At 40.4% G+C, this 25,477-nt stretch overlaps 1 long non-coding RNA gene across 1 annotated transcript; it reads right to left on the bottom strand.

The window, feature by feature from the left end:
* Positions 1-729: 729 nt before the first annotated feature.
* LOC119918717 lies at positions 730-7,806 on the bottom strand. The gene is made up of 3 exons (XR_005447486.1): positions 7,728-7,806; positions 7,062-7,186; positions 730-2,269 (listed from the first exon to the last, which is right to left on the bottom strand). It is a non-coding gene; the product is annotated as an uncharacterized LOC119918717 (long non-coding RNA).
* Positions 7,807-25,477: the final 17,671 nt, after the last annotated feature.

Raw genomic sequence — 25,477 nt, 5'->3', positions numbered from 1 at the left:
CAGCAAACAAGGTTATATTTATAACCGGAATCTTGTTTAATTCAGTTGCCTGTATTGTTATTGATTGATAAAAATAAATTCCACTTTTTCTGGGGGGTTGGGTCATGAAAGTTTTTTGGCTTCTGAAGGTGGGCATTCTGAAGTTTGACATGCATGTGTCACTCCAGATTCACTGTCTCTCACTCTCAAGTGTTATCATTGTCCTTTTTAAATGGCCCTTTTGAAAGTTGGAGCATCACTATCTCTCACTCCAACATGCCACTTCATCCCAGTCGCCTATAATTTAACTGAACGCTGGCTTTCAGCACATTATTAAACACGCTGTTAATGTTGCAGTAAGAACAAAATATTAAACCGCAGTGAATTTCCTTTCAGTGTGAGTGCAGGCACACATAAAACCAGAAGCAACTGGGAACAGTTACAGAAAGCACTGTAACTGTGGACCGGTTGCAGGATTCTGAAACCGGTCCATTTATATATGCAGGTTTGGGAACGAAAAAGGATGTGGCAAAAAATCCAATTTTTCTGCTTTTCATTTGTACAGTTTGCAGCAGAATTTTTGTCTCCTTCTTCTCACTGGCAAACAACCAGCGTCTTAATCTCCTGCACTAATCACACAACAGAAAACACACTTGGGTTGTTGTTCTGACAGCTGTTCATTTTGACACGCTGCCTTGGCAATGGCTCGTGTGTGACTAGCACACGATCTGAATGTATATGATGCTGCTGTTATGCACGGTGTGCTTCACGTTACACATGTGCTTCAACACACCTCTATAATTTACCATATACGTACTGATGAGCTGTTAATATAAACACTTGAATTTCTGAAATCTGCATAATCCCTACCTAATCCTTAGTAATCCTTTTATTGAAGGTTTAGTATGCTTCAAACAAACAAGGTCGTACAATACAATGTTGACTTCTAAAGGCAAAAAAGTTTATACCTATCCTGAATGGCCACACTCAAAGGTGGAGCAAAACGGCTAACATCACAGCCGCCTACTGACTGCTTCCTTCCCTTCAAGTAGTCTGCATGTCTTTGAATTCTAGATGGAATTTATAGTGTAAATGGGGATAATGGCACACACTTTCGGACAGTTTCTCCTCAGAGGCATTTGTTGTTAAACAAATGACCATAAGTTTTTGGGTGAAGAATGAAAAATGAGAGCTTAAGGTAGCTTTCACACGTAGTTGGGTTCATTTGGTCCAGATGTCAAATGTTTTGTGTTGATACTGACCTTTTACAAACAAACCAAGAGGAGTAAACATGATGGCATGGACAGACAGGTAACTTGTTGAGTGATTGTTTTGGTGACTGTCACTCGGCATCATTATCTCTACCTGGACCCACACAGGGAAAAACAATTTATGTATTTTCCAATTTAATCCACAACAGCCTTAACAAGCTGAACCAAACAGGCAAATGAATCAGTGTGTTTGAACCTGTGTCGAACACAACACCCCCCCAGGCATTGGAAAGGGGATTTTTATGCTATTTGCACATATTTACATTTAGCACAAAATTGGGCTCTTTCCATGCAACTGAGCCTCATTGGAAAAAAGTTCAATTTACAAACACCAACGCTGATAGCCACATGCAGTTAGAGTGAAATTATTACCGTCTTCAGAGAGATGGTGAACTGAAGCGCATTTTTAAAGGGGTGTCACAACTACACTTTCTAGTGGTCACAGCAGTGATGATTGTAGCCAGGCGTAGCAATAGTGCATCACAATACAATCTATGCACACAGATGGCACAGACAGTACAACACCTGATATTCACCAACATAAAAAACATAAAACCTACTTCTGTGAGAAGTGGAGACGATGGCTATGCACTGTACCAGTCCAGCTCAAAGCAGAGTAAAGAAAACAGCTCTTCATGTGCCCAGACGCCCATCATGAGGGGGAGCACAGTTAAAGCATCCCAAACAACAACCCCTCTGACAAAACAAGAACCATCCCACAGATAGAAATGAATAAAAGAACGTATTCTTGAATTAGATTACAAAATAAATGTAACTGTTATACATTACAGTAACTAGGGAAGATTGTGCAATTAAATTACAGTTACTTATGAAAATGCTCACGATTACATTGGGGGTTACATTTGAATATTTTCTGTAAAACACTAGGCTATATGATGAATAAAATTCATTTTGTTGCTTTGCATGTTTTTCCATGTCCACGATGTCTTCCATTGCCATTTCCAGCCACAGCCGTTTAGGAAAGTTTGATGCTATTTGCCGTGGAAATTTGTAAATTGCTGGTGAGGGATTAAGCAAATAAGAATTTATTAATAAAAAGAGAAAGACAGATAAGTACTACAATGTTAATCAGCTGGGCCAGAGGTTCTGTCTCCTAGGACAGTCACTAACATCTGGCCCTGAGCAAAGGGATGCATAATCATTTAGGTTTCATCTAGGTTTCTATGTTTTGGGGAACAGAGATCCTCTCCCGGCCTTGAATGAAAATTCAAGGAAAGGAGAGGAACAGCAAGAAAGGAAAACAATCAAAACAAGGGACATACGCTCCATCTTGTTCTTTCTCATGGTTTAAACATTAATAATGTCTGCATTGAAGATGTATTTGTTAGTGATCACAAATACATCTTATTTGATCTTGTTTGTGATGAGGATCCTCTGCCTGCTAAACGAGCGTCCTGCTCACGTTTGATTAACCAGCTTACTGTTGAGAAATTTCAGCCGCATTTGACGCAAGCTCGGTTCTTATTTCAAATGACGCGGACGCTTGTGCACAGGCGTTTAATGATCACAGCACCCTGATGTTGGACAAAGTGGCGCCTCTTAACACTAGAGAAATTCCCTCTGTTAATACATCCCCGTGGACGAATGACACCATTCGCAGCTTGAGGCGTGTCTGTCAGAGAACTGTGCATTTATGGAAAGCGACTCAGTCCACCGCCTACATCTACAGAGCTCTTAATAGACTTAAATGGAATGTTCAAGGATGCTAGATCTCTTACTTTACTAACCTGATATCTGCCTGTCAAAAAACCCTAAAGCTCTGTTTGAGACCATTAACAACATTGTTTCTCCAGCTGTATGTATTGTCCCTGTGTTTTCAAATGTTGACTGCAACCACTTTTTATCTCACTTTGTGGACAAGGTTAGAGCTGTCAGGGCAGGCATTGTTCCATCAGCAAACCCCCATATAGTTAAACATCACAGACTTTCAATACTGGACTCCTTCTGCCCCATTACCCTGAATGATATCATTAAGTTAGGGGGCATGATGAAACCTTCACAAAGCCCTGTTGATATTTTACCCAAATCTTTGCTTTTAAAATCCATACATCTACTTGGCCCATGTTTGGTTTCAATTTTAAACTTATCTCTACAGCTGGGCCAGGTCCCCAGCTGTTTTAAGCATGCGGTTGTTCAGCCTACCTTGAAAAAGAACAATCTTGATGCAGCTTCATTTAGAAACTATAGGCCTATTTCTAAATTGCCTTTTCTTTCGAAAATTCTAGAAAATGTTGTTGCGAACCAGCTACATAATGTTTTGGATTCCCATAATATCTTTGATAAATTTCAGTCTGGTTTTCGTAAAAACCATTCAACTGAGACTGCCCTCCTTAGGGTCTCAAATGATATTTTGATGGCTGCTGATGGGGGTAAAAGTTCTGTGCTGGTCCTATTAGATCTCAGTGCAGCGTTTGATACTGTTGATCACTGCACTCTGATTGATAGATTGAAAACAACTGTGGGCATTACTGGATCAGCTCTGAACTGGTTTTCCTCCTATCTCTCTGAGTTTCTCTGTGTCCATAGGAACATATGTGTCAGACTCTGCTCCTTTGTCCTGTGGTGTGCCCCAAGGTTCTGTGCTCGGCCCCCTGCTTTTCAGTCTGTATATGCTTCCTCTTGGAAAGATTATTGGTAGCTTTGAAGACATATCTTATCATTGTTATGCTGATGACATCCATTATATTATAACAAATGGATGGCAGACAACTTTTTGCAACTAAATACAGACAAAACTGAGGTGTTGATTTTTGCCCCAGACAACATTACCCCTAAAATTAGGCTCTCTCCCTTTACTCCCTAAACTTTTAGAAAACACCTTAAGACACATCTTTCTAGACAAGCTTTTAACTAGCCATATAGTTTTTTATTTTAAGTGTTGTTGTTGTTATTTGTTTTATTTTATTCTATTTTTTACTGTGAAGCACTTTGTGACCCCTTGTCTGTGAAGGGTGCTATATAAATAAAGTTTACTTACTTACTTACAATCTCACAGCTCTGACCTAAGCCCTACATATATGGACAGACTAATATAATGAGTATAAAAATAAGAACACACACACACATAGAACGCTGAAATAAAACCGTGGTGTTTTGTCAGGAGATGCAGTGACAGAAACCAGCGGTGAGAAAACTATAAATCGCTATGACGTTAGAAGATGCAGACACCGTGGATATTTAACAAGCACCGATCAGGTAAAGCAACACTTAATATACCTTTAGGGAGGGCCTCAGCTGTAAAGGAAAGAGGTGCGCTGGATTTGTAAAACAAAACGAGTGTCGTTGTGAAACAGCACTCAGCGCTATTATCGTATCTTAATGAACTTGTTTTATAATTGGTGGAAGCAGCTTCACACAACAGCTGCGGCAGTCTCTCTACACTGTTTCGACCTGACCTTTATTTTCTTCCTGAGATGGAGGAATTTAGAAAGTTGTGTGGCACTGCATCAGGGCCCAAGCTGTTGTGCATGATTTATGCGTAAAATTCATCCAGCCAGAGGGTCCGCCCACAAACAGCTCAGGGAGCCGCACTGAGTGGCAGCCCCCTCACTCTGACATCTCTCCGTGTGTTGCTGTCCTGTTTGTGCATGTGCATATGTGTGTCTTTCGGACCTGTGTGTAAAGAATAACAGAATGGAAACACTGAGTTTAATCGTGCAGGATTAAATAAAGATTATAAAACAATGAAAAAAGAAAGTTATTTTTCTGAAAAGCTTCCAGCTTTGAACATAATTCACACAAGTGTAGGCCTACAGTAACCCAGCGACCTTGGTCCTGCCTTTATCTGTCATTTGAAGAGGTCGATATGGTCTCTGCTTTCTAAGTCCCGGCTGGGAGCCACTGATAAATGTCATAGTGAGCCGTATGGGAGAGTCACTTCAAGATCAAAAGACTGACTGTGAACCTTGTGAAGGCCGATCCACTCATCGTCTGTCAGGGGAATTGAGTTTTGCAGTTTCAATGAATACAGATCATTTTGGCTTTCATTGTATAGTTCTCGATTTAGGCTCCATTCTTTGCTGGGATGCAACATACTTTTATTTTATTGGAAGTTTTTGTTGTTGGACATGTGCATTTTCTTAGTTTGATTGTTTTACAAATAACCGATCACCCTGTGGGAAGCTTTTTGCGACATTGGGAGAAAAACTGCAAAAATCATTATCAGTAATTGAATGTTAACAGTTGACTGGCCAGTAATTACAACACACTTCTAATAATGATCCAAGAGAGGTCTGTAGAAAGATTGGAAGTTGTATATACAGCATGTCTGCCTGAAGCTTTTGGTAATGTCTAATTAAATTTCACTGTAATTACAGGCAGTTTATTTAGGGACCATCTTACAAACTACATTGCTGGAAAAAAAACCCTCTGTGCTGTTTTAGCCCACCAATAACCATCTTTAATAATATTTTATGTCCTTTAATGTTATGAAGCAGTCAACCCGTGTACATTTGTGCAGCATGGACAATTTGTACGGTTAAGTGTTTTCAAACTAAAAGTGCTGCAATTTCGCTCACTTTGATATTTTTGCAAATAAGTTGTGGTGCACACAGACCCTTAAAAATAGCTTTGTACAAGCAAATAGCCTCTTTTATCGCCATATTCAAGTTTAAATAGCTGTAGGTGCTTCATCTGTGAAGCCAATCTACCAAGGCTGCCTCGTGCCTGAAGAGTCCGGTTTAATTTCAGTGTTCTCTGATCTGATTTCCTTTGCTTGACCGCCTGACGCCTGAGATAGCAATACCTCCATTACAGCAGCCTTTCAGAAAATACTGCAGTAATTTGGGGGAATTGACCCTTTGCTAAGCCACGCCCCGAATACGCAGCTGGCCAATCACAGTGCAGTATAGGACTCGCTCCAACTGAGGTCTGACACTTTCATGGCAGCGTTCCTTTGACTCTAATGCAAAATGAGCTGTTTTCTAGCTTTCTTTTGAAGTATTTTCCAAGATTTGGTCAAAGCTGTTCCTGAGGCACTGAGGTAATAGTTACAGTCGCTACCCAGAGAGGTTGAAAGAAGAACTACGATTTATTTCCTTTCCAAAACCTAAAACAAATCCAGAAAGATGTAGGCTGTGGATTGTTCCTAATGTAATATTTGTTAGCTAACGCTAGCTAACTGAATGTAACGTTACATAGCCCTAGTGTTCTGCTTTTTAATGATTGTAATAGTGAATAGAGACCTACCCAGCTTTACAGAACAGCGTTAATCCTTAATGTCGTCCTCTTTCTCAATAGTCAGGCTCACTTTTACTCTGTGATCGGTAGGCTTTAGTGTCGTCTTTATTTTTTTCACTGCCTGAATACAACCTTCAAATGTATAATGCAACTGCAAAACTGTCTGCTTCTTTCTGCGATCCCTTTTTCCAGAAATTAGACAATATTTTCCAGGCAGAGCAGTTACAGACAGTGGCAGCGCCGTGTTAAAACTCCGAGCATCCAACAGTTTGTCGGACTTAGCAACAGGAACTAAGGGGGGGGGGGGGGCTTAGCAAGGGGTCAATTGCAGCAATTGTTTTTATTTTGAAAATAGTCTGGATGTGCTTGTCTTGTGAGGAAAAAAATTAAAAATCCCAGTACATGACCTTTACAGGTGTCTAGAGAATTTTTATTACTAGAATTTTTTTTATCAATTAGTCATATGGGATACTTAGTCCACTGTGAGAAAAGTGGAAAAAAATACCCGGTTATACCGACTTCGTCAGATTCTGCTTTGAAATATCTTCTATAAATCATTACCTTGGCCTTTGAAACAGCAGTTGACGAAGTCTCAACTCAAGGTCTACTTACTCATTCTGGAGATTTTTACAATATCACACGGCCTGCATCAGCAGATGGAGTTTGCTCAGTTGCCTGGGAACTGTAGATGTTTTTCTGAACAACTCTAGGACAACTAAGTTGTGCTGGATGATGACCTGTCAAAAGCAAATCAGGGTCTGTTTTGAAAGATTTTGTTACATCCTGTAGGGCTAGTGGTATTGGGACATAAAAATAAACCAGATATAACTGGTATTTTGAAAGGATATTTATTTAAAACAAGGCAAACAGAACTCACAACAGAAAATGGGCCAATGGGTGCTGTGGAAATCAACAAAGGAATATAACAAAAAGAGATCCTCCAAAGGGGGACTATTATTCTAACTACAGAAAAAATAAAAGGAGTAAACCAAAAACCTCCCGGACTAAAATACTTTGCAAAACCAAAAACATGAAGCACACAGCACCCCTGAACCTAGTGTGAATAAACAAAATAAAACTACTGAGGACAAGAGCTATCAGCCCGACATGCCCTCAAAAACACTGGTGGAAAAACACTGAGCACACACCTCCTCTCCCTTCCAAACACTAGCTACCCTCCAGGCAGTCAATCGACATAAAATTCTTACTGTGATGTAAAGACAGAGCTCAGTTAACTTTATGGACAAAAGATACTTTTGTTACAGATTAATAACTCACCACTCTGAAACTCTTGCTCCAGCCAGGCTGGTTGGCAACATGTACAGCTGAAACAAAGCTGTGTTTGCTTCTCACTGACTCGCCCTTCCCTACTTCTGATTGGCTATTACCGGCTTTTCTCTGACCCGCCCTTCTCTGCTTCTGATTGGGTAGTAGTCCTTAACTAGGAACTGCGCATGTGCAACTCCCAAAAAAGATCATTAGAGACAAGATGTATCACTCCATAGCTAAAACGGAGCGTTCAACACAGGGTGAAAAGAGGAGCTGCAGCAACGTGCAGTATAACAAAAATATGGTGTTTTTTTGAAAATTAAACCATGTAAACCTGTTCTGGTACAACCCCTAAATAAGATTTTGAACCTGAAAATGAGCCTAATACCACCTTTTTAAAGATGAGAAGTAGGTTATTAATACACATCACTTAATAAAATATGTTTAGATTTCATCCTGATTTGTTCCACTGCGGTTGCAGCTGCAGCTACAACATCGTTATGTGCGAGCCCTGCAGCTTCTGTGATTTTAGGGGGGAGATCTTTATTAATTAACAGGCCAGTTTCTTAGATGTAACCCATCTGTTGGCTATAATTGAATTATCCTAAGTGTTTTCACATATTTAGATTGACTATTTTACGTGTCCAAAAAATACAGAGCCAGAGTGGGGGTTAATAAACCGAGAAAAAAAGCCAGAATGAAAATCTGAAATTCCCTGAAACTAAAGTCACAAAAAATCTAAATCACTCTGGTGTTTTTATCTGAATACGCCCAATCCATGGCAAAATTTCTAAGGTGCATAATAATATAGTGATTGTAGGCTAAACTCACGAGTATTTCCTCACTGCTAAATCCATTTGCAAAGTCTAATATAACTTTCCACTGCATGCATACTACACGGCAGAGATGTGTGTTGTGTGATGTTGCAGCCTTGCAAAGTGAAGTTTCTCTCATAAATGTGTGACTATAATGTCAGAGACTCAAGAGTTTTACTTATAAATTAATCCTGGAAATTAATTTTTTGCCTAATTTAAGACTTGAGACGCAGACTCTTTGTTTATGGGTTAATGGAGAAGTCACTTAGCCGTAAAACCCAGGCTACTGAACTTACCCTCCATGGCTGCGCAGTTAGCCGTAATTAAACAAATGAAGAGAGACTTGGAGAAGATTTTGGATACTCCCGAGGGCTCTGAGGCAGGTATCGGCCTGTCAGGTTCACCGCCTGGTGGAGCTGCAGGGGCCAGCCATCTGCCTGTTCCGGCTAGCACTGTGGCGGCTAGCCAGCTACCAGTCAGCCAACCAGCTAGCCGTCAGCCGGCTAACCCCAACCTGCCCCGCCTGATTACCGGCCTGCTAGCGCTGCTAGCTTTCTGCCTGCCCACCTGCCTGATCCCGGCCCGCTAGAGCTGCTAGCCGCCAGCCTGATCCGCAGTCTCCAGCTCGGCTAGCGCTGCTAGTCCTCAGCCTGTCCCCGGTGCTGCTAGCTCCAGGATTGTTCCCAGCCTGCTAGCTGCAGTGTGGGAGGCTTCTTCCTCTCCCGGCCTTCTAGCACCCAGCCTGCTAGTCGTCCGCCTGATTCCCTCCCGGCTAGCGCTGCTAGCCGCCCGCCTGGTCATCTCCCTCCTGTGTTGGCTCCATCATCCGGACTGGTTGGGGACTCCTGGACATCTAGCTCTCTGGTCTCTTTTTGATGGACTTGCCGTTAGAACCAGAGAGCCTTAGGATTGCTAGTCAGCCAACCAGCTCTGAGTTGACCAGCTAGCCTATGGCCTGATAGCCTGGAGGCTAGGCTTCCCCCGGAGGTAAGTCGCCTGGCCATCTTTTTGGGTTCCCGTGGTGGTCATCGCGACCAGGTCACTAACAGCGACCCGTCTGCAACCAGCGTGATCCCAGGCCAGCTAGTGCTGCTAGCTTTCTGCCTGCCCACCTGCTTGAGCCCCGGCCTGCTAGCGCTGCTAGCAGCCAGCCTGATCACCAGCTGACTCCTGTTCCTCGTCGGTGGTCCAACCAACACTAGCTCCGTTGGTGGCCCAGCCGACTCCCATTCCTCGTGCTCCGTCGGTGGTCCGACCGGCAGCAGCCCAGCCGGTGGCCCATCGACTCCTGTTCCTCGTCGGTGGTCCGACCACACCAGCTCCGCCGGTGGCCCAGCCGATTCCTGTTCCTAGTGCTCCGTCTGTGGACCGACCGCTCCAGCCCGCCGGTGGTCCGATCGACTCCTGTTCCTCGTCGATGGTCCGACCAACACCAGCTCCGTTGGTGGCCCAGCCGACTCCTGTTCCTCGTCGGTGGTCCGACCACGCCAGCTCCGTTGGTGGCCCAGCCGACTCCTGTTCCCTCGTCGGTGGTCCGACCAACACCTGCTCCGTTGGTGGCCCAGCCGACTCCTGTTCCCTCGTCGGTGGTCCGACCAACACCTGCTCCTACTAATGGCACCTACTCACAAAGATTGCCTTAAAAGGACAGCAAGTGATTGTAATGCAATACACTTTTTACTCTCCCTCATTAGCATTATTCTGGCATTTCCATGTGTTGAGTGCATCAGAATTCTGTTTAAGGTAACCAGGATTCACTTAATTAATAAGAATACTTATAATAAGAATAATACCGACATTGGATTTAAAAAATAAAATCAGATAGAGATTTCTCCAGCGACAATCGAGAGGGATGAAATAAAATAAAGGGAAAGAGATGGTGAATGGGGACGAAAATAGACAAATGATAAGATTTGTGACCAAGATACCTTCTTAGCAGGACATTCTATACTTGAACATGACTAAACGTCAACAGCCAGTGGCTCTGAGGCTGTACATAGACACAGTGGTGCTTTTAGCTAAATCCTCGTTTTTAGAAGGAATAATTTTAACCAATATCAACATGTTTTTTTTTCATGTTAGCATCCTAATATTTGCTGAGTAGTACTAAACTCAAAGTACAGATAAGGAATATGAGGAAAATGGCAGAGAAAGGCAAGGGACAGAGTGACAAAAGTGGTCCAACAGATATCAGCCATCCTCATTTATCAGTCAAGGTCTACGTAATTTACACACCTGAATGGCAGAGTGTTAGATACAGCACATTACAATCCATCTGGGCCAATCTTGGAACACATGCCAGAAAGACACGAGCATGCATTCAATGTAACATCTATGTTTTATTGATATAGGAGAATAGGAGATGCTGTGAAAGAGGAGTAGTGGTGAACTTGGTGATTGGTCATTCTCCTGACAGCCCCGGTGCCTGGGTGTGTAGGCTTTCACATTCACTTTATATAAGAGGATGATGTCCGGAGAGAGGGGACAAACGGCCCTATACAGCTGCACAGATTTCCATACATAGCTTCATTCCAGTTTATGTACCTATATTTGAGAGCAAGTGGGGTAAAGACACAAGTGGTGAGCAAAAGGAAAAACTCCTCCACTGTTTCTAATTTGCTCATGCATATAGTAGAATAAATCAGAAACTGCTGTTATGCAGTGTCCACTCCTCCACATACAGCACATACAGTGCTCTGCATTTTCTAGGGTGGACAGAGTTTACTGTTCCTGTTCTTGTTTCATCTTATGTCAGTGCAGCAAATTCACATATTGATGACTAAACCTTTGCATTGTGTGTATTCCTATATACATATATAAAGAGATAAGAATAGATAGCTTGTGTGCCATAAACCCTTCATCAGTGGTGTTCCTGTTCTTTTCTCTTCAGAAAACTGCTCTTCTGGCTGCTGTTAGCTTTTCTTTTCCTCTCCTCCACAATACTGAAGACAGCTCAAGGCTGCGGAGATGCAGTGGACTGCGAAGCCCCTCCATCTAACCACAAATGGCATGTGTCCACATCTCCAGCTGCTGTGGCAGCAGTCACTGAGCTCATGTTGTATGAATTTCTTCTCAAAGGCCTCCCTCAGAGGCTCTGCCTCAGGGGTTTTCTGTTCCAGCAGGACAACTTGCTTCAATCCATCAGAACTATGTTTGGTGTTAGGATTATGACTGGCATGTCTTTGGGAAAACTGGAGCTGATTCCTCCTGCTTATAAACACTACCATCAGACTTGTGCAAAAGCATAGATTTGGTTTGCGCACCTCAACACAGGTGCCATCTATACAATCCAAAAATGCGGCGACTGACTCCTCAGTGCCATGCAAATGAAAGTCTTTGGTTTAAATCTCTGCAAGTCTGACTTAGTAGTACTGAATAGTGATGGCATATTAGCATACTCTCAGTCCCTCTCATCATCACAGCATGTGGCTGCTTGTTAGCAGTGTTCAAATCGATCAAAAGCAATTAAAAAAGGTAGTTCTCTCTGCTGGAAAATGGTTGCTTGCTCCCTCCAGGTTGGGAGTTCAAAAAGCTCAGGGCCTTGTTCACAAGTGGTAGTGTGTGGGTGAAATAGAGCGTGAGGATGACGATTGGTGTGGGGTCAGCAGTAATGCAAGCATTGTAAGGGGCCGTTGTGATGAAGAGGGAGCTAAGCCAAAAGGCAAAGCTTTCAATTCAGTTGTCAATCTATGTTCCAACTCTCTCCTATGGTCAGGAACCTTGGGTAGTAAAAGAATGAGATTGCAGAGCAAGTAGCCAGATTTAGTTTGTCTGGGCTTACCCTTGGAGATAGGGTAACGCAATCAGACATATGGAGGTCTGAGCAGAGCCGCTTCTTTTTCACATCAGAAGGAGTCAGTTGAGGTGGTTCAGGGCGATCAGGATGTCTCCTGGACCCAGAACACACAGGAGAGATTATATATCTGTCTTGGTAACGCCTCAGGGGCGCCTGGGAGGACTTGGAAAACAATTTATTTAGCCTACTGCCACCGCGACCCAGCTAAGCGGATAAGTGGCAGAAAATGGATGGCTAGATGGATTTAAATATACAGTGTGATTGGGTTTGTGTTAATGGGGGGTTTTGCTTCAGGGACATGTGAAATATGATCCTGGAAGGCCGGTTTGAGTAACATACCCATGAGTTTGGAGGCTTATCAGACACCAAAACACTGCACAATGATTTTAAAACTATGAGACCAGATCATTTTCTCTGACATGACGACAGGTAGTGAAGAGGAGCACACTTCATGGTACAAAGGAATCTACCAATGTGCGCTAACACAGCATCTTGCCAGACGAGCGCATTGTATTGCTGCAAAGGTTACACTAGGTTAAACATTTTTGCAAAATGACCCTGCGTCTGTTTGTTTTTTCTTGCAGTAGCCATTTGCAACTCAATGCATCAGCCTTTTTGAAATGCCTTGCTGAATGAACTGCATGCTGTTGTCTTTGTGAACATGGTCTTAATGTCATGAGGACACATTCTGGATGCTTTCCATTTGGCTAACATGGCTTCTCACTTCAGCCACTTGCATCTCTTCCTCACAACAAAGATCCTCCCAGCAGGGGTGCGACAAAGAGACGCAACTACTCATGACGTTTAATCGTGTAGAAATGTTAAGTAACAATAACAGTTTAAAAGAAAAGCACCTGGCACGTGATGATTTTGCTCCAACACTGATTATGGATTTATTTCGGGACGTCACAGGATGTGGCTAAAATAAATAATACCAACAGAAAGAATTAAAATATTCTTATTACTGAAAGAAGAAAACAGATGTGATGGTGCAATTAAAACAGTTACTGTATAATCATTCTAAATCAAATCTATAGCCTGATTAGTTTATAGCAATTCTGACATAATTTTCAGGCTCAGGGTGATATTATAGGACTGATAATAATAACTGACTGTGCTGCTGTTTAGGACTGTAACTTAAAGAAAGTCTTTTGGCTGACAAACATAATTCTTTGCCTGCTTTGACTGCTCCTGATGCCAAACATTCAACCCACAATTCATCGTGCACCACCATTCACTTACATTATGATTAGTACATTGTGATTGTCAACTTGTAAAGTACACGTGGAGGAAATATAAAGTTTGGGTGAGGTGAAACTTTAAACCACCATCCTGTTTCAAGGTCACATAAACTCCAACCCAGTCCACTCCCTTCATTACTTTTTCTGCAAGTAACCTGCTGCAGTCAGCACCTCACCAACACGGATGTGCATGTTCCTGTTTCACCATTTTTTCCTCTTACAGTTTTTTTACAATTGCTAACAATCATTTTTTAGAACTGAGTTTACTTTTTCAAAACTCTTCACACTGTTGTCTGTACCAACATGCTGCTTGCACAACAGTTAATTTCACACCCAAAATGCACCTAAACTACCAAAACACTGCATACTTGTTTCAATATCATATAATTTATACTATACTATTATATATATATATAAAAAACACCATCAGTAGTTCTCTCAACAGCAAGATTTTGTCACTCATAACACAAACACTAACAACAGGTAGTATTGCAGTAGATGCATCATTTTATGGGAATCTTTGACGTAGTTAATAATTTTGTGTTCTTTGTGGAGAGTGTATTTTCTTGGTTACTGTCTTAAACTCCGGAGGCAATCTGTCAACTCAATCCCCACCAACCTGTGTGTGTGTCAGTGCACACATTTGTTCATGTGCGTACTCCCACTCCCTAACCCTGTCACCATTCACTGTGTGTGAGGCCAGCCATGGTGATCTCCAACTCCAACATGGCTGTGTGGGTTCCTCTGCCTGTGGGGCCACTTTGCTCTGTGCAACATCAGTGGGATACCGCTCATAAGAATTACTACATGAGTTACAGCTGCTAGTAACTGTGGTTGACAGACCAGGGCTGGCACTGGGGAAGATCATTACACAACTCTGCAGAGACAGGGATGACATGAAAACATGGCACTCATGAAATCCTAGCAAAGACTTAAAGTTAAAAGGTTTGACATCAAAATCTGAAGCTGTAAATGGTCATGTCAAGATGTTGAGCCCCAAATTCATCACCTCCTGAAGTACTGAACCATAAAAGTGAGTGAAAAGCTTCTAGGACTGGACAGGGGGCCACACTAACCCATACCCACCGTACTGTCATGTGTGGTTTCAAAAGCAGTGAAAGAAATTAGTAGTGCCACAGTTTAATCTAAAATTTCTTAAAATCAATGCTGATAATCATTTAGCAAGCAGGTGAATTTGCAGCTTTTCCCTGTTTCATGTCACCTCAAATAGAATAATTTTTAATTCTGGGTTCAGACAAAACAAGCCAGTCACTCACTCAGGACTTAGGTAATTGTGATGTGTTCTGATTCTGTATAGAATCATCTAAAAGAATAATCAACATAGATCAATAATTTTGTCAATTGCAGCCATAGAAGTTCTGTCTCTGAGGTCAGGTTGCCACAAGACGGCTTTGCCTGACGCATCAGAGAGAGCAGTTTGGCGTTTCTGTGAGAGGTAATGCACACCTTGGTAAACACTGAGCAGAGAGTTAATTGAACATCTAGCAAAATACTGATTTACATAATACATCACAAGTTATTCCCCTCATGGTAAACCAGTGTTTGAGTCAGTCAGGTGGGAAATGCAAATGTCTTTAACCCTCACTGTAATTAGCATCTACATGTTATTGGCATATTTGTTCGTCTTCACTGAACGCTGCTTTGCTGACATTCGATGACAGCATGCTCATCATACAGCAGCTCTCCTGCCAATGTGGTTATATTTATTTATGCAGTAATACCTTATTACTGAGCAGTGTGTGTGTGTTTTTATTACATATTTTCCCCTTTCAGAATCTAAAAATTATGCTTATGTATCAAAAATTGGCTCCTTTTTAGTGTTCACCACAAGGCTCATCACTCCATATGGATTACATTTAAGCAGGACAAAGTCTTTCCTCTATAATCCTTCACCGTGGTAAACAAACTCTAGGTTGAATCAGCGCTCATAAATGCAGTTCAATTGTTCTGTATCCGTTCACATGAAGGTTGTAGCTGCCCCTCTCCTATTCACCCGTCTCTTTCTCTCTTTCTGTTAAAAGTTTGTTGAATGATGCAGAGCATAATGTCTGTCGTGTGTCTGTGTCTACAGCCACACAGTACATCTTTTTATTGTTAAGCAGATTTACAATGTAAACCTCTAGCTATTTCTTGGCTTGATTTATTTTTCAAAAATAGGCTTTACTTCTTTTTTTAAATTACAGTTGATTTAACAGAGTCAGGCATTTATCTTCCACTCCTAAAAGATACACGACCGAGTTTCAGAAATCTGAAATCTTTGTGTGTTTGAGAGCACTGCTGTATTAAGCTGTCAAGCTTTATAGTGAGGCTTGTAAATAACTCCAGAGAAAGTTGTAATTCTTGGCTTGTAAGTATGAATGACAGCTCAAACACTGTGTTCTATGCCTGCATAATGACAGTGGAGATTACAAAAAAATCTATGCAAATAATCTTCCGCTCAAGAATCAATGTTAATATTTGAAACGCTTGCTTCCAGTCACTCTGTGACACTGTTGTTACTGTATATAAACTCAAATATTTCCTGTTTTACTTCCCAGGTTAAAGCCCTTTTTAAATTCACCTCAAGGTAGTTGTGCCTCGGGTACAGTGGGTGAAATTATATAGGTTAATCCTCCTTAAATTTCTTTCTTTTTTATTTCAGGAAACCTGACACTTGCCTGTTATTGCAATCATGTTTAGAGAGTAACTTTAACATTTTTAGATGGTACAACATCAGTTGTCCAATTGTAGAGTTTCTGGTGAGGTTCAGTTAAAGGCTGCAAAGAAATCATTTGTATCCTTTTTGTGTTAAGGTAACATCATGGTGCATAGTGCTTTGGTGGCAAAAAAAAACCATACAACCACACACACATACTGCATGCTCCATGTCATATAATATTAAGTTACATAAGGTCATATGTTTGCAGAATCAACACAGTAATCATAACCTGATCAATACCCCAAACATAATATACTGTCTATGTGAGGTCACATAGGACGCTACAAATTCTAATGATCTCCATGAATATATGGACTTGACAGACAAAATTCAGCTCCTCTCTGTATGGCAGTTGTAAGGTGTGTATGTGTGTGTGTATTAGGGGTTACTAGTGTCAAACCCCATGCACCTGTCAAGAGATTAATAAGAGCATCTGCCAAACGGCTGTGATCTTTTCCTGTGACACCAAACATCTCTCATTTTCACATCTCTTCTAATTGAGGTGACAGTCTATAAACTTTGCTGTAGTTTTTCTGGACCAATACTTACTCACAATACAAAACATAGATGAATACTTTGTAGTACTTATCACCAAAGGTTGTAAACAAAACTGTTATGAATACTAGTGCTTGTTGTTTGTCTTCCTACTGAAAAAGTAATTGCATTCTGTTATCTATTGTTCATACAGTGGATAATTAAATAATTTCATGTCCTTATTTATTTGGTCCTTAATTATTTGCTATGTAATGTATGCTATGTAACCAAGAAGACACAAAAATAGTTATGAAAGAGTCAGTTTGACCTCTTGGCTGATAGGGCAACGCAAAGCCAGCTGAGGAGATGGGAAGACCAGTAGCCTGTGGTGTGTGATTTAGGGCATGAAGAGTTCTTTGAGCAAGTAGAGCACATAACTTAAAATGTCACGTCCTGTTGCTGATATTTAACTTGTTTCGCTCCAGAGCATAACAGTGTACCTACCTTGGTTTTCTTCTCAGTATAGTGCCTGTTATTAGCTTTGGATGCTAGCACTCTCTTAATATATATGAAGGCAGATATCTACCAATATCACCAACAGTACAAAAGAAGAAAAAGTAATTGAAATATGAATTCCACACCCACACAATCTACACACATATTTAAAATATATATTTATTCCCTATTTTATTGGGTTTTTTTAAGTTTTTCAAATACATTTCTTTACTATATGTGCTGACTCTGTGTTGGCTGCTATACAAACTTGCCATTCTTAAAGAAAGGCAAGCGAACCAGTTTCTGATTTAAATTTAAATTAATGTCTGTCTGGTTTTACCTGAAAGGCTGACTGGAAGAAGCATCAACCTTAGAGTTATCATTGGAAATTTTTATATAAAGATACAACTTTCTTCTCAAAAATTGAGTGGTTGCTATAGATGAAGAAAAAATACTTTTTAATTAAACTTAACTTAAAACTGCAATCTTGCTGTCACCCTGGCTCAAACAGAGAACTGTGGCATGGTATAAAATTAAATTAAAATAAGGAGAAATATTTGCACCCCAAGTAGATGAATTTTAAATGCGGCCTTACTTTATGAATGCAAACCCTAACAATAATCTTGGCTAATATCAGCAGGAATATTTTCATATTACTTCTGTGTATCTTATTAGCAAATAAATCAGCCAATGGAAAACCACTTTACTGCATTTAGGTACACTCAACAACATGTAAATTACACTCACTTCACTCTCCTGTTAGAACATGATCATTTGAGGACAATATCACTTCAGAAAAGTATCACTTCAAACCACGTATTGTATGTTTACTGTATATTTTTCATTATTCTCATAAAATTCAGCTAAGCCTCTGAAAATCAGCACAGACCAACCCCCAACACACCTTTTCACCTACCATTCCCACTAGGAAGAAAATATACAGAGATATTTTTAAATTGCAATTGCAATTTTTCTTTTGCCTCAAAGCTAATATCTAGGCAACAAACAAGTAACACTGAATGCATTTACATGCAAATTAAGCATTCGAGGCATTCAAGCATTCTGTTTATGGGTTGGCACATGAAAACTGTGTATTCAGGAGGAGCCATATGCCAAATATGACAATCAACAAACACAAAAGCTAGCTTGGATTTGCCAATCAACTGGCATGTAAACAGTTGCCCGAGTGTTGTTGGAGTTACAATTGGTTTATTGTTGGAGCCATGCAGCCTTCTGACTATCTAATTAAAGAGACATTTGTGAAAACATGTGGACAACTAGAACGTTAGTTGTCCAGATATATGACAGATATGTGAAAAGACCCATGCTAGCAGCTATGTGACACTGTACTTAGCTAAATGCTAACGTGAGCATGCTCACAATGACAATGACATGCTGATGTTTACAGTAGAAGGTATAATGTTCACCATGGTCAGAATCATTGTTGATCGTGTTAGCATGCTAACAATTGCTAATTAGCTCTAAACAGTAGGTACAATTGAGGCTGATGGAGAGGTGTGCTCTCCCTGCCTCATGGCTTTCCATGTATGGTGCATGAAAGGGCAGGAAGATCCCATAACGAGCCATCCTGATGAACCCCTTTAATGAAAGTTGTCCTGACCATGGGCGTAAATCTCATCTCACAGTAGTGGGGGGACAATAAATCTAAAATGTCTCAAGAGCAATTTTTGAAGTGGACACAAATTATACAGCAAAAATGATCAATGTATAGGATACATGTACACAGTCTTAATGCTATATATACATATATATATTAGATATTTAACGGCAGCAGGCCGTACACAATGGTATATCTACAGTATCAGCCTAATATCGGTTCACACATAGGATTATCGCTGTAGTAAGAGATGCACAGATTACATTTTTCCTGGCTGATTCCAATTAGGCATTTTTTAAAAGGTCTGACCTGCCGATTCTAATTTTGGCCGATTCCAATTTTATTTATTTTTAAGAACTATAATTGACAGCATACACAAACATTTTTGTAACTATTTATTGGAAAAATCTATTTTTAGGATCCCCATCAGCACCAGTACACTGGTCTCAATTGTATGGTCATAATGAAACCTGATTATAAAATAACATGAGCATTTTCCCTGGAAAGAGCGGAAAATAAATTGCTCACCATTTTAATTGCACTTAATCCTCTTATTTTTGTTTAATCACAAACTACAGTAATCTGCTCACCTTGCTTTCCCCATCAGACACACAAGCACACACCTACACCTGTGTGTCTCTCTCTGTCTGCTCTGATGTTAGTTGTCAGCAGTTTTATTTAAAAGAACTACTGTTTCTTACTTTTCACCCGCGATTCCATTTTCACAGCAGCAGATGAGCCGCGTGTGGAGGAGGCTTGTTGTTAATTACTGATAGGGACCACTGTGGTATGAATGACATCGTCACCAAAAGCTATATTCACTGTTGCTTTACCTGGTCCATGCTTTACAATATCCGCAGCGTCTCTTTCTGTGTGTTTGTCTGCAGATGTAAATAATGAGCGTTGCGTCTTCTTCACTCTCGTGAATAACTTCCACACACCTAAGACATGTTTTAGCCTGAGTGTGTGGCTGTAACATGAGCTTACTGTCTGTGCACACCTGTGAAACACAGCGCAGCGTGGTTGTAACGTTCAATGTGACTGGCAGAAAATTGGATATTTGACACTGATCGGCCCCGGTCACTGGTCGGAGCCGAGTAAGCGAAACAAACGGCCTATTTCAGTCCCCAGCTGATTAATCTGTGCATCTCTAGCTGTAGAAGATGAGTTCCAGTCCAATAAGCTGTTAAACAAGCTACCAAATAAGCTAGGTAATGTTATAATAACCGAGTGGGCTCATGGAAAAATAATTAGTTATCATAACGTTTTGTCATGATTAATTTATTTAATTAAAGACTCAGCGTTATCTGTTAAAGATAAAAGAATCAGTTCATCCAATGTTTAAAGTGCATAAAACAGCTCTCCCAGCCTGCTTAACATTACTGGAGCTCCACAACTACTGACGGATATGAACTGGTTTTCTCCAACCGGACTCCCGTGAGGGGAAGCAGGAAATGGACCAAACCACTGTGAAGCAAAGGGAGGGTGGACTCAAAATGTTTCTACGCTTAAAACGCACTTTAATTGCCTGTTTGCGTTTGTATTGTTTTACTATTTACACAGTTATTCTAAATATATATCATTATATTATTTAATGTTTTTTAAGGGGGGGACACCCCTCAGATAGGGGGGGGATCCGCCCCGACAAATTTAAATCAATTAAGCCAGTGCATTTCATCCCAATGGGACCATAAACATCTGAAGCTAATTTCAAGGCAATCCATCCAAACGTTTTCAGAACATTTGACTGCATTTACTAGGTTTGCAAAGTGAAAAAGCCCAAAGACCCCCCCTAAGGGTGTTACCAACTCCCAAAGAAAACACTGCTCCTAAACTGCCTGAAAATAGCTTGACCATTGTCCAGCCTTTACTTCTGTAAACTATCTGTGAACTAACGCACTGAGCTGCATTACACACAGTGACACAAAGTCCACACACACACACACACACACACACACACACACACACAGTGACACAAAGGATCAATGTTAACAAGGCAAAGGGATGTTGTCAAATGGAGGGTTTTGTCCAAACATAAATGATAGCAGTGTTACCAGTGAGGAGCTCATGGACACCTTTCCACAGTCAAGACTCCACAGATGTAAAACTAATTCACATACTCATCACATTTTAATGCAGTAGGAAATTGAGGACCTACAGATTGGCCACCTAGTGAGCATGTCTTCGCTCTTATGTTGATCTGACAAATGAAGAAATTAGGAAAATGTGCATTTTTACTAATTCCCCATGGCTCCATTTCATTGCTTTCACAAAGCGGAACAGATGCTAACCTGTAGTCACATCATCTCATAATACATCCAGAACCCTACATTGCTTTTCTATTCATTTACAATGGATTACACATCTGTGACATGTTGTCATTAAGCTCACAGAATCAGTCCTGTTGTTCTGAGATTGTTGCACACAAAGTTAATTTGCTGCTGATAAATTTCTAGCTGAAGAATGTCTATGTGCAACACAAAGCTAATAACTGTGAACTCTGCCTCACGCATCCAGGTGGAGGCAGATCCAGTGAAGTGGGACTAACAACATAAACACAACCCCTCTGTCAGATAAAGCACTCTTCAGATTTGTAAATACAGGGAAACACTGTTTTAATGCGAGCAGGCATTAAAGTGGTTTGTGAACGTTGTGTTCTGGTAGTTTTCTGGAGTTTAGATTTGTTGGAGTAATTAAAGATCAGAGCAGGCTAGAGGGGGGACTCTTCAGCCAGCATCAGGATGGCAGGAGATAATATATGGAGCAACTGATCAGGAGGAGATGCTCCTCTGGGAAGCCTCACTCAGCTCCTTGGTAACCAAGGATGTCCAGATATACAGAAATATGGAGGGTTGTAAATATGCTGACGAGAGTCAGAAAGGAGAGCAGAAGACAGAGAGGAAACCAAAATGTGAGAGATGATAAGAGAGAGATTGTAATAGAAAAGAATGCAAGGAAGAGAGTTAATCCACCTTTTGCTTATTGATATTTGTTTAACTTCTGGTTTTTATTTATTTCCATAGACAAGGAAAGGGGAGACAAACATACTGAGTGAAGTGAATTTGAGTCAAAAACGGAAGAAAAAAGGCACTTCAGAACTTGTCTAAGAATTATCAGGTTTTTAAGTTTTCTTTAGTATCAAACTAACGGCAGCAACTGATATAGCTTATTTGTTCAACTTTTGAGGGTGCAAATTTGCCTAAGTGAAAACAAATATAGACTAACCACAAGAAAATACCAGTACTGGCATTACAACAGACCATTCAGTGAGCTTATTTATGGGGTAGGCCTGTTTGTTGGTGTCGGCATGTTTCACCACCATGACCTCCATATGATTTCATTACATCAATCTTCCTGTATTGAAAAATAAGTGAATTTGCTTAACAAACATTATAGCTTTTTTTCCAGATCTCATAATTTTTTCAGCAGACAGAGTTTGCTTAATTATCATGGGTCAAATTACCAGTGAACGTAATCCAGGTAGCAAACAAAAAATTTGATTATACGAATGTATTTTGTGGGAGACAGGGTTGCCCCTTGTCTAGTCCCTGCCCCTAGTATAAGAGTGTTTGTATTTGTGAATGCAGAGGCTGGGGGCATGTAAGCATTGTTGTTTTATTGATTGAGAGAAGATTATTCTTGAGTGACTCCTGAAGACCCTATTACCAAGAGCCATTGATACCATGGCTCAAATAATCACCGTGTCAGCCTCATCACGCCGGGTAAATGGCACAGTAATGGAAGTCAAGGAACCGGGTGCTTTTTCTGCAGCCGAGGACAAAATCTGTCAAGGGCAACATTATGTCCATGTCGTCCTTTACAATCATTACAATGAGAAAAGTCACTCTAACCTTCTTCTTGTGCGGTCTTGAATGAAAGTCTTTCGATTTTCCTGAGATGTTCTTTCTAAAACAGCTGATTTAACACAGTTCTCTGACTGTGCTGACACATCTCAGCAGTGATGAATGATTTATTATTAAAAAGTTGGTAGATTCTTCCTTTACAGTGGTGGTCAGCTTGAATTCATGTCAAGAAAGTATGTGTGCCAGAATTGGAAAGAGCTTAAAAATGTTCAAAGAAAAAAACAACACTCCTGACTTCCTCACTGTCCATATGTGCTCTCACTCCCTACAAAAGTAATTTCTATGTATTTACTCATATATAAAGGGGTTTAATGATGTATTTCTACTGTGAATGTCTTGTATGTGAAGGGTGGGCACGTTAAAGCGTTATTGCATTAACGCAAACAAACAAGCAGTGGAGGGAGGCTTCGGCAGACTACTTGGATGCAGCGTGTGGGAGAAGAAGAACTGCTCCGCGAGTAAACGTCAGGCGCTCTATTGAGAGTAGGGGAGAGCGGGGTATGTTGTCACACTTTTCACACTAACATTTACTGAGCACCTTACATCACAACGGTACAAATGTCATACCAAATGAAAGAATTGAGTCTTGGGCAGAAGTTTTGTATTCATCACACCTTCATATCTTATCTCATTATGGAGTTGTAGACTGTTGAATAGAGAGTGTGCACTTGTGATAATTTGCCCCATTGTCAGGTAAGTTGTCACACTGCATTGGGTAAGTTGTCACACTGGATTATCAAACAGTTAGAAATATGATTTCAATATTGATTTCAATTTCAAATTGTAAACAGAACTAAAAATACAATCAATCAACAATCAAGCCTAGAGAATTTGGAAAGTAAATAATTTAAATCAAAACACAAATGTTGGCAGAGCACACATTAAATGGCACAACCTCTTTCTTTGAACTTTAAAATCAAATGTTCTCTGGAGTGCAAATAGATCTATGGTAATTGAATGTAATGCTGCAGATAACTTTATTAAATGTTTAACTTCTTAATTAAACAGATGTGGTGTTTAACACACTAATGCAACTAATTTTGCATTTCTGTACATCGAACATCTGTTTCTGACTAATCAGACATATGTTTAGAGTCACAGTTCTGGCACACAGAAATTGCCTGGCCTGAGGTGCAAGCATCGCAGGCCCATTTGTTGCATTTCACACACTTAAACCACGTCTTCTTTGGAATACTGTATAAAATGGCTCCACATAGATGAGGCCAAAAGAGATGTTAGCTGCTTATGTCAAAATCCTTAGCTGTACTTCTGATTGATTTGTTCTTTAACTTCACCTGCCTACCTACCTCCACCTACTCTCTTTAACATTATGTCTGGTGGTGTACTGCCATTCTCTGTCTTCTGTTGATAATTTCCTTCCTTCCTTCAAAACACATTCCTCCATGCAATTACAAAATAATACAAGCATATTTGTCTACTACCCTTGTTGCCTAACTAAATTAATAATTGTATGATGTAGTGTGTGTGTGTTTGTATCCACTAACACACTACATGCCTATGGTATAAGACCGTAAATACCGTAAATAGTCTTATCCAGGCATGGCTGCTGTAAACTACAGTGTATACTGTAAAACTTCAATTAACAGCCGAGTCCCAAATAGCCACCTACCTCCTTTACTGGCCTGGTGTGGAAACACATTTTGACAAATAAACGCCTGCCTTAATTAAACGCCTGGTCTGGTTTTATAGAAGTTCTTTGTATGTATAAAACCTCTTAAACCCCGCAGGGTCACCCGCTGCTTCTAAGCTGCTCAGATCATTAATACAAATATTAATGTTTAAACGTATGATCAATATCTCAGTATGGACATGCTGAACATCGTTAGAGCGGTTAGATTCTCCACAATACCACTGTCAAGTTCATTTAAGGGAAACAATAAGACCCAAAGTCTAATCCTTTAAATTTACTGGTGTAACCTGCATGGCTTCAAGAGAGGAAAAGGGGGGAAAAGTACTGACTCACGTTAACTTTGAAGTGCATGTTAAGAGCTCGTTAAGTCCGAATGTGTCCGTTCCTTGATTATTTAATATATTCCTTTAGTCTGTAAGGGTCCACCCATCTAAAGAATCAAAACAGCTTTTCAGAAAAATTTATCCAAGTTGTGAATCCTGTCATGTGAAGTCCATCGCTCTCTGTCTGCTAACTTCTCTCATCCTGCACCATGTTGTGTTTTCGTGATCATTTTTACATAAGTATTATTCTGTTTTAAATAAATAAACTGTTTCATAGTAGTTTCAGTTTTGTGCAAAAAGAATTAAAGGCCTGTCCCATATGGACGCCTGTCCCAAATAAAGGCAGGGTCAATTTAGTGATTTTAGCAAATAGCCCGGGCTATTATTCAAAGTTTATGGTAATATTCTATTTACAGTATCATTTAATACTGATGTCAGAGGTAATTACACAATTTCACATAGTTTTTTGAGCATGTTCTGTGTGTGTATATTAACTGGAGCAAGTAATCACATGTGACGACTTGCCCCCATCTGACATGTGTGCTAATGTTAGCTAAAGCTAATGTTAGTTGGAATACATAAAATGTAAAGTGCAAATGTTTTACTTTTGAAGAAAAAAAAAATAAAAATTATGCTCACCTCAGATTAGAGTGACCATGACCAAATGTGAACAGGAAGTTAAACATAGAAAAAGAAGTAACACAAAATGGCTATTTGATTTTTGACATAGAGCCTCTAGTGTTGGAGTTATGAGCAGTGTGACA

Source organism: Micropterus salmoides, unplaced genomic scaffold, assembly GCF_014851395.1.
Source record: "Micropterus salmoides isolate LMB-PRFRI ecotype aquatic unplaced genomic scaffold, ASM1485139v1 Ms_hic_scaffold_238, whole genome shotgun sequence".
Taxonomy (NCBI): Eukaryota; Metazoa; Chordata; class Actinopteri; order Centrarchiformes; family Centrarchidae; genus Micropterus; species Micropterus salmoides.
Note: the sequence above shows the minus strand (reverse complement) of the source record. Positions and strands in the feature narration are given on the sequence as shown.